Raw genomic sequence first — 10,254 nt, 5'->3', positions numbered from 1 at the left:
CTGTCAGATAAAACCCTAAGTCTGAATGTTGATTCATTTGGGTCCTTTTCTTTGTTTATTTGATAATTAAATTTGATACTTAAGGACCGTTGTTGATGGTCCTTAATGCTCACATTTAACCATCAACTAATCATGGAAAAGGATCTAAATGGAACCAACACCTAGACTTAGGGTTTTATCTGACAGAATTCCACGAGTTTTGGTGTTTGTCTATTTCTGCTGGGGGTTATCAGGAAATACGGAAGAAAGGCCCACACGTCGGGTTTACATAGAGATATTAACGTGCCGCGTAATTTTCTATCATCTAGAAGACTCCAGAAGCCACGAGAAGGAAGCGGAGGTTGAGAGGACTCAGGGACAGGGACTATAAAACCAGACCCCCTGACCCCTGGAGATCATACCTCTTCTACAGAATCAAAGCTAGGGTTTCAATTCTTCATCCAAGTAGAGAGGATCCCTCTAGTTCTTCTAGTTCTACCTCTAGTTCATCTAGATCTAGTTCTAGTTCATCTAGTTCTAGTTTTAGTTCCTCTAGTTCCAATTCTAGTTTGTTCTAGTTGTAATCTAGAAAATAGGGAGAGAGAAGAGGAGAGCGGAGGAGGAGCCGGATCTGTCGGATCTTCCTCAACATTGTACTTTTGCAGCAACTGGTTCGTTCTTCATCGTTCTCCAAGTTCTTCAATTCATAATTCCTGAGTTCTTTAATTACTTTTATTTACATTCAAGTTATTTATTGGATTCCCACTTGCATCAAGTGCTCTAGTCTTTATAACGCTAGAGAAGTAATTAATAGATTAGACGTGGTGTTTAGTCTTGCAATTACCTGGAATTGCACCCAATCCTGCGGATTGTTGTGGTAGCCTTAGGGTAGTGACAGCCCTAACGGTCGACGTATTCCACCTCGTTCGGATCGGTGTTTGTAGGACCGTAGTCAGACCTTCCTAGCCCCCTTCTCATCTCTTTCTGTGGTTAGTGCTCTGATGTCCCGATATAAATAATCTCGAAGTAATTCTTGATTCTTAGATCAACTAGAGAACTCTCAGGAAACTTCCTCTCTTCCCACCAAAAACAATTATATAGTTATCCTTGGGCGATCCTGGATCTTAATTAGTACACTCACGTTCTCTGTGGAAAATCGATACTCTGGAATACTCCCGGGTGAAAGCTACATCGGTATCCGTGCGCTTGCGGATTTTTCTGTTTGCATTTAAAATACCCAACAAGCTTTCTGGCGCCATTGCCGGGGAACGGTAGCTGTGCTAGTTTTGAACCAAGTCGTCCGTGTATCCTTTTTCTTTTCCTTTTATACCACACTCACCTTATCATTTTCACCACACCACATGGATTTCACTCTAAGCATTAATGAGCATGGAATTTATTTCATAGCCACTTCATTTACTCCATGCTCATATGCAACATCTTCACAATCCATTGGTCTCTCCAACATCACCACATTCGAGATCTCCAACCCCCTCTTCCTTTCTATTTATAAAAACTTTAAAAGGGTGGTTGTCGATGCATATGTCTATATTAAATATTGCAGATCTCGTTGAGTTGATCTTGATATAGGTCAGCGTTAGAGGGGGAACCACTTCGCCGACATAAATTGATGGTTTCCCAAGGACAAGCTTAGTGTCCTAAGACAAGCACTGATCAGATCGTAACATGAGCTGTTAATTATTTGCAACATTACCTTGTGTATTGAGCATATAAGGATAATTGTAAAACTATTCCTTCGGGTATTCTTGTCACTAACCTTTCCAAGATTGGAGCAAGAAGATCGGATGAATGACAAGCACAAGGTATGTCCAACCAATCATCATACAACATTGAATTAAATTCATCCAAACTTGAATTTTGCAAAATTCAAGCTTGGGGGAGTACTTTACATAAAAACATCCTTTGCCATGTTGCTATGTTGGTTGTCCCTACCTTTGAGACATGCTCAATTTATTAAATAGTAATCACACTACTTCATCTCCACTTGAGTAGATGTCTATAAAAGCCATCACGCTACCTTTGTTTATCCTAGTAAGTGTTAGTTTGGAAGTACTGTACATACTTCTATTGGTTTTTAAATTAAGCATGGTGCTTAGGTTAAACAACCTTCCTTAATCTAATTAGACATGGAGTCTAGTTTGGTTATTGAACTAAAAACTGCTTGTGTAGACATTGGTATATTTTGTCAGACTAACCCCTGCAGAAAAAACAACTTTCAACATCAACTTGGGAAGTCCTGAGATAAACTCACATTGGAGACAAAGAGAGAGACACATGAAGTTTAACAATTTACACAAGGAAGGCATAGCTCACAAGAGATGATCCATGGAGGGTGCCACAAACACGATGCACAACCGCTAAGAGAGGAAAGCTTCCACAAGGTGATACTGTACCATCACTCTTCAAGTAAGGTAACATCTTAAGGTACTTGACTATCACTTCTATAAGCTTCTCCTTGGTTCTGACGTTCACATGAATAAAAGAGACAAATATGTATGATTTATAACTCTAGATTAACCAACTCAATCGATTCAACATGTTTAGTCCTTCCACCTTTGTGATCTCACACTCCTAATCATATGAACTAAAATGTTGCACACTCAATCTTTGGAAAATGATAGTCATGTAAAGAAAAAAACATTTACTTAGATAGATTATCTTTCCATAAGGTTGAGTGATCTGATCTGACAAATGTTTTAAATGCTACACTCATGATCTTATTATCCATCAACTTTGTCTTGCTCACTATGCTTAAGGTTAGAGAAGAACAAATACACTTTTGGTTCTGTTGGTGTTTTCCACCAACAGGGCCCATGCACTTGATCTCTGCCTTGTCTTTATGAGCAGGTACACTTCGAGCAAAATATGAAGGACTTTTACAACTCCCAGACTTCACCTAGTGAAGAACCTAGATCTATGAGCACAAACACACTGGAGATACTGGACACTCAGGCAATCACTGCCCTAGGATACTTGAGGACATAACTACTGGAGTAACCCTGTTGTGGAAGTAATTCCTAACCTTCTGCCGGTCAAGAGAGACAATCGAGGACGCGCCGTCATCCCGATCTTCATCGGCATGGTGGACTTCCCAGAAGCACTCTGCGACTTTGGCTCCAGCGTCAACATTATACCCAGGGGAGGCCATTCCTGAACACCTCAGGAGCTGTCATCCAAGCTAGTGCTGCCAAGATCAGTTTCTACATCAAAGGGAGGAAGGAGGCGTTTTCCTTCAAGAATAAGACTACACAAATGTCAGAGCAATTTCGACATAAACCAAGGAAGAGGACCAACAGGAGGAATACAAATAAGCAAATGTGGACCAAGTCAGCTAAGATGGTCACTGCAGTTCAAGGAGGACAAGCCCGTCAACTTAAGTCACCATTCGTGACCAAAAAGAACGACCCAAGTATGCCAAGCATCTAGTGCTCCATTAATGGATACAACTTCTAGAAGAAGCTTTGCGACACCGGGTCAGGCGTCAACATAATGGCCGCAGTCACTTATTAGCTCCTATTCGGAACCATATCCCTAAAACCGACATACATTCAGCTCAAGATGGCAGATCAGACATTCCGAAAGGTTGAAGGTTATTGACATGGGAGAAGACGAGTAGATCCACCCATCATCCTTAGGAGACCGTTCCTCAGCACCGTTAAAGCAATCATCTACATTGGAACCGGAGAAGTCCACATGCATTTCCCCTCTGAGAAGGTACGCCGCTATTTTACTGACCCTAACTATATAGTTGGAGACTCTAAGCAGGTCAGGACAAGAAGAAGACGACACAACTGCAACCAGAGGAGGCAAATCATCAAGGACGGATGGGCGGAGTACGAAGGAGAAGTGCACTGAGGCAGGTGTGGAGAACGAAGATAGTTATACATGAAGAGTACGCGCCGCCGGAATCACCGATACGCCATCCAGCGAATCCCAGGACGACTGAGAAAATGGAGAGTCCCATTCGGAGGACTTAAAAACACCGAACGCCTTGCTAAGAGGTAAACTTGGTAGTTATCCTTTTTCCCTTTCAATTATTTTAAAATAGTTTGCTTAGTTAATCAGGTTCATATCATCTTGAAAATAAAATAAAAATGTTAAAAATAGTAAGCCCCATGTGAGTATGCTCATGGCATAAAACCCATAAGTACATTCACTGTGGTGGCGTAAAAAAATGAAATAAATATATTCCTGTCCTGTAAAAATAAAAATATAAAAATAAGATTCTGATCCTACTAAAGAGAGTAATATTTATTAGAGGAGGCTCAACATGATAAAGGCTAGATACTTATGCTAACACTTAACTAGTTCCACAAAGCTTTGTTGTCTATTTGAGCTCCACAGAATTCAAGGATCAAAGAAGACTAGCAGACGGAGGACATCCTAATCGTTGTCAAGGTGCTGCCAACATTCAAATACACCTCCGCCACCTGCTAGCTACATCAGAAGGAATTACGGTAAAACCCAGCTTGGGGGAGAGCACCCCCATTTATCCAACTAAGTGTTCTACTCATGTTTATATTTTACTCAAATAATAAAAAGATGCATAATCATGAAAACCCAAATAAAGATTTTGTGCTTATATATATATATATATATCTTTGCTTAGTTTGCTAAATAAATAAATAAACAAAGTTTGCTATGAACCCTCATGATAAGCTCACATGGAAATGATGAATAGTTGCTCTGCCATGACTAGTTCTCAAAATTGAAATCTCTCTCAAGTTTAGGCCTGACTGTTACTAATTAAGATTTGCTCTAAACCTGAACTTGTGGGAAGAGTACTTGATCTTAAGTCTAAGTCGTTAACGGATACGATATGGGAAGGTTGAGCTGCTGTTTATCTGTTCCTAGAGAATTTTAAGTCTGGAGAATTTTATCTTTGAAAATCTATAAAATATCACATGATGAGTTCCTGTATGATGAGAGTTTAAATTCCTACCACAACCATATATACATGCTTGCTAGACTTTGAGCCACACATTTACTTTTGACTGCTTATGAGCATTGAGTGTGGTCAAGCTGTGTAGACCCTTAGGAGCTTGTCATGTGGTTAAAATCAAGATTCACTTGCACGTTCACTCATATATGCTGCTTCCACTCTGGAAGTACCATCCACATATATCTACCCATTTCTATCTCCAGAACCACCCAAAAACATTCTAATCCTAATCCGGGAGAGAATGGCCAAAAACATTTCTATTTTCCCCTGTGAAATAAATGCTCAAGTTATCTTGGTTACTACCACTTGCTACATTATTTCAAGAGATGAGTGCTCTAAAAAAAGAAAAAAAGAGAGAAAAAAAGATGCGAGGAAATAAAAAGGGGCAAGTGCCCGGAACCTCGAAAGAAATGAAAAGTAAGACGAGAGGTAAAAATTGACAAGTGTCCGACAGTAGAATTAGGGGTACAAGATACCCACTTGAGAGAAAAGAAAAAGAAAATATAGAGCATCTCATTCTCCTCAAAAAGTTTCAAAAGAGCAAGAAAGGTATGTATCCCATCAAAAGAGCACAAGTAGAATTAGACTTTTACCATTGTTATCACCATCATCACCATACACCATTCATTCGCCACACATGCACATCTTGATTTGACTTATTGACTTGTTCTTCTAGATCCATGGTTTGACTATGCAATAAATGTCTTGTAAGTATGTATTAGTTGTCTCCCACCTATGAGCTCCAGATATCAAAACCTTATTAGAGTAGGGTGAGAGAGAGAAGGCAATGTCACTATGCCTTATACCACAAATACCACATACTTTGAGAGAAGGCATATACCATTACTGCCTTGGTAAGGATCCAGAAATACCACAAAAGAGAGATCTAAGATTGTCATACAAGGAATCTCTGAGTTTTATTTGAAAATCTGCAAAAAAAATCCAGAGATATAGTTAATCGAAGAACAAGAGACATGGCGCTTGACTAGACCGTTCTATCTTTTAACTGCTCAAGACACAAGTGACGGTTGCAAGTCCCATGGTGAAAGGTAAAATGAGTAAGTTTAAATCTTAACAATTTACCCTAACCCAGAGATGAGATCTTGTTTGAACGCATGTGTATCTTTAAGACATGAAACCCCTGCAGAAACTCTTGAGTCCATCTTTGCTCAGAGACGAGCAAAGGTTAAGCTTGGGGGAGCTTGTTGACGGTCCTTAATGCTCACATTTAACCAACAACTAATCATGGAAAAAGATCTAAATGGAACCAACACCTAGACTTAGGGTTTTATTTGACAGAATTCCACGAGTTTTGGTGTTTGTCTATTTTCGTTGGGGGTTATCAGGAAATACGGAAGAAAGGCCCACACGTCGGGTTTACATAGAGATATTAACGTGCCGCGCAATTTTCTATCATCTAGAAGACTCCAGAAGCCACGGGAAGGAAGCGGAGGTCGAGAGGACTCAGGGACATGGCGCCCGCCCTTCTTTCCTGGGCGCCCGCCCTCAACCAGAGTCCAATCAGGACTCTCTTTCGGGATATTGCTCCACCGACCTAAAGGATCAAGGATAACCGTTCAATCAATGTCGGTTTGATCCAACGGCCCAGATTCACTTGAAGGGACTATAAAACCAGACCCCCTAGCCCCTGGAGATCATACCTCTTCTACAGAATCAAAGCTAGGGTTTCAATTCTTCATCCAAGTAGAGAGGATCCCTCTAGTTCTTTTAGTTCTACCTCTAGTTCATCTAGATCTAGTTCTAGTTCATCTAGTTCTAGTTCTAGTTCCTCTAGTTCTAGTTCTAGTTAGTTCTAGTTGTAATCTAGAAAATAGGGAGAGAGAAGAGGAGAGCGGAGGAGGAGCCGGATCTGTCGGATCTCCTCAACATTGTACTTTTGCAGCAACTGGTTCGTTCTTCATCGTTCTCCAGGTTCTTCAATTCATAATTCCGAAGTTTTTTAATTACTTTTATTAACATTCAAGCTATTTATTGGATTCCCGCTTGCATCAAGTGCTCTAGTCTTTATAACGCTAGAGTAGTAATTAATAGATTAGACGTGGTGTTTAGTCTTGCAATTACCTGGAATTGCACCCAATCCTGCGGATTGTTGTGGTAGCCTTAGGGTAGTGACAGCCCTAACGGTCGACGTATTCCACCTCGTTCGGATCGGTGTTTGTAGGACTGTAGTCAGACCTTCCTAGCCCCTTCTCATCTCTTTCTGTGGTTAGTGCTCTGATGTCCTGATATAAATAATCTCGAAGTAATTCTTGATTCTTAGATCAACTAGAGAACTCTCAGGAAACTTCCTCTCTTCCCACCAAAAATAATTATATAGTTATCCTTGGGCGATCTTGGATCTTAATTATTACACTCACGTTCTCTGTGGAAAATCGATACTCTGGAATACTCCCGGGTGAAAGCTACATCGGTATCCGTGCGTTTGCGGATTTTTCTGTTTGCGTTTAAAATACCCAACAACCGTCAACTAACTCCCCCAAGCTTACCTCTTGCTCATCCCTGAGCAAGGATAATCTCAGCGATGGATGAGAAGTTATTGTAATGCCTTTAAAAGTTGACGGTACACATGCTTTTAAATAAGATATCATCTCTGAGTTAGAGTAAACTGTCAAGACTTAAAACTTACTTACTTTACCTTTTACCATGGGACTTGTAACCGTCTCTTCTGTCTTGAGTAGTTAAAAGATAGAACAGTCTAATCAAGTGCCATGTCTCTTATTCTTGATCAGCTATAGCTCTGGAGTTTTTTTTGCAGATTTTCAAATAAAACTCATAGATTCCTTGTATGACTCTCTTAGATCTCTCTTTTGTGGTATTTCTGGATCCTTACCAAGGCAGTGATGGTATATGCCTTCTCTCAAGATATGTAGTATTTGTGGTATAAAGCATAGTGACATTGCCTTCTCTCTCATCCGACTCTAATAAGGCTTTAATATCTGGAGCTCATAGGTGGGAGATAAAGTATACATACTTACAAGACATTTATTGTATAGTCAAACCATGGATCCAAAGAAACAAATCAATAAGCCAAATCAAGATGTGCATGTGTGGCGAATGAATGACGTATACAACAAAACCCCACCAGTAGCTACGCTTTATTTATAAGTTTGACACGTTTCATTTCATATTTACTAAAGTATTGGCATGCTTTACTAAAGCGTGTCTGGAGCGTCTCCCCATGGACCGTGTCAGGACTTGTAGATACGTTTTGTCATGCGTGTCTAATAGCCATGAGATGCTTTCTAGACATGATATGAAGCATCGCTAGTGGTCATGAGACGCTTTCTAGACACGGTAAATTATGTACCTATATTCTTGTAAATGTAAAATTCTGTGCAAGCGATATTTGTATGTTTTTTCCATATTTTTGTTTTTTTTATTTTATACTCGGGCTGAGCCCATGTATTTCTACAAGCAAAACAAATTCATTTGAGAATTAATCTTCATCATACAGGACATTTTATTTCAATGTGTAGCAATGGACACACACACACACACACACACACACTTTCCATCAATTTTAGTACAAATCATTGTCAATAAATCAAGGGGCTATCTACTGAGCAATCGGACTGCCTACAACCTGATATTTCTAATGGATACGAGTAACAAACAATGTAACTCTATTGTCTTTCTCTTTCCCTGAACATTTGTTCCTCACCACTGCCCCTGTTGCCAGTCTGCTTATTATAGGTGGCGTGCCAGATGCAAAAACCTTCTCGCCACTAACATCCACCAGCCGAATAGAAGATCCACATAGCAGTAGCATCGAATTCCTTTTCGTCTCTCTTTAAACTGGTTAGAATCAACAAACTGCAAACAAGCAAAGCGCATGCCAATCAGTATACTTATGTACAGGTGATTTCGCATGGCTTGGATATGATATAGCAGCCCACATAATGTTTCAGCTTCCTAATGCTGATAGACAAATAATTATGACATATTATATCAGAACAGTTCAATATTAGAGATATATATGTAAACTGTTTTGCAATTAGGCACCTCATGGTTATAGTCCTTTACCAAGAGAAATTACATATCTAGAAATTACCATATCTATGTCCCATGTTTTGATGGCACAATCCGTGACCAGCAGCTACAGAATTCCCTGCGATATTGAAGTATCAAATAAGAAGTTTATTCTAATCCAAAGAAATTAATCGGCAGGCACGATCATCTTATCTTCAATGTCCTCATTGTCAGTCATCCCAAATCAAGACCTTTTGACTGAAGAAAACAATCTGAATGTGCAATGCTCGAATTTATATTGCACAAAAATGATATTTATGAATTGTAATTCAGAAATGCCTTAAAAAGTGTGGTTGATCCACTCACTTTAATCAGTTGCACCTACTTAGTTCAATTCAGTGGAAATTAATATCGCACATATATCCACAGTAGAAATGAAGAGCACCAACCAAGAGCAGAAAAGCTAAATTAATCCAACCATGGCTATAGTGCAGGAGTATACGACGATTAACTCTTCTAATTAGTCCCCAAATTAAAAATCTCTCTTACCACGATTTCCTTCCATCGGCAACCAACTCAAAAACAGAAACAATAAACCATCGATCACATCCTCACATCTTACCACATTCCTGCTGCACCGAAAGAAAAACTGGGATCAAAATTAAAGAAGCATGCATGAGATTGATCAGTTTTGTGAAGATTCGGTGACACAGAGAGCTGCTGATGGGAATACCGAAGCTTGCCGAAGGAGCTAGTAGCGCGTGGCCGCGCGGCGCCGTGGTGGGGCAGCAGCGGGCCATGGTAGCGGGCGAGCAGAGCAGGGAGGATGAAGATGGGCGAGCACGGTAGATCTCCTCTGCGAAGAGGAACACGACAGCAGCCCAAGACCCTGCCAGAGTCCGCCGCCGCTCCTTCGCTAGGGTTCGACGATTTTTGGATTAGGAAAAACAGGAGTCGAGAGAAGAGAAGAAACGGCCAGGGTCGTGCCGCGTGCGGTCAGCGGTCATGTTCCTGCGTATATCCATGGTGAGGCCTTCCTGGCAGGGGAACTGCTTGGACCAGCGGCCAATGCGCCTGGTTGGGCTCGCAGGTGATCGTGTCCCATTAGATGCAATTTTTTTACGTGTCAATGACCGTGTCTATCAATGGGATTAGATACGTTTTTTGAAAATGTGTCAAGAACCGTATCTATATCGAAACTGTTTGAGATATAGTTACGCTTTTGTTACAACGTGTCAACAACCATGTCTATTAGTGTAATCATCAAGGTTGTTGATATGCTTTCAATAGCGCGACAATGTAATCGTATCTACGTGGGATGT

General features: G+C 40.4%; 1 long non-coding RNA gene across 3 annotated transcripts; it reads right to left on the bottom strand.

Annotated features, from left to right (window-relative positions):
- On the bottom strand, window positions 8,369-9,985 carry LOC110433461. Of its 3 annotated transcripts, none has more exons than XR_002450885.1 (3): window positions 9,666-9,985; window positions 9,015-9,581; window positions 8,369-8,776 (listed from the first exon to the last, which is right to left on the bottom strand). It is a non-coding gene; the product is annotated as an uncharacterized LOC110433461 (long non-coding RNA). The 3 variants fall into 3 exon arrangements; XR_002450883.1 differs by having other exon boundaries at window positions 9,015-9,564; window positions 9,666-9,983; XR_002450884.1 differs by having other exon boundaries at window positions 9,015-9,561; window positions 9,666-9,983.

Source organism: Sorghum bicolor, chromosome 3, assembly GCF_000003195.3.
Source record: "Sorghum bicolor cultivar BTx623 chromosome 3, Sorghum_bicolor_NCBIv3, whole genome shotgun sequence".
NCBI lineage: Eukaryota > Viridiplantae > Streptophyta > Magnoliopsida > Poales > Poaceae > Sorghum > Sorghum bicolor.
Note: the sequence above shows the minus strand (reverse complement) of the source record. Positions and strands in the feature narration are given on the sequence as shown.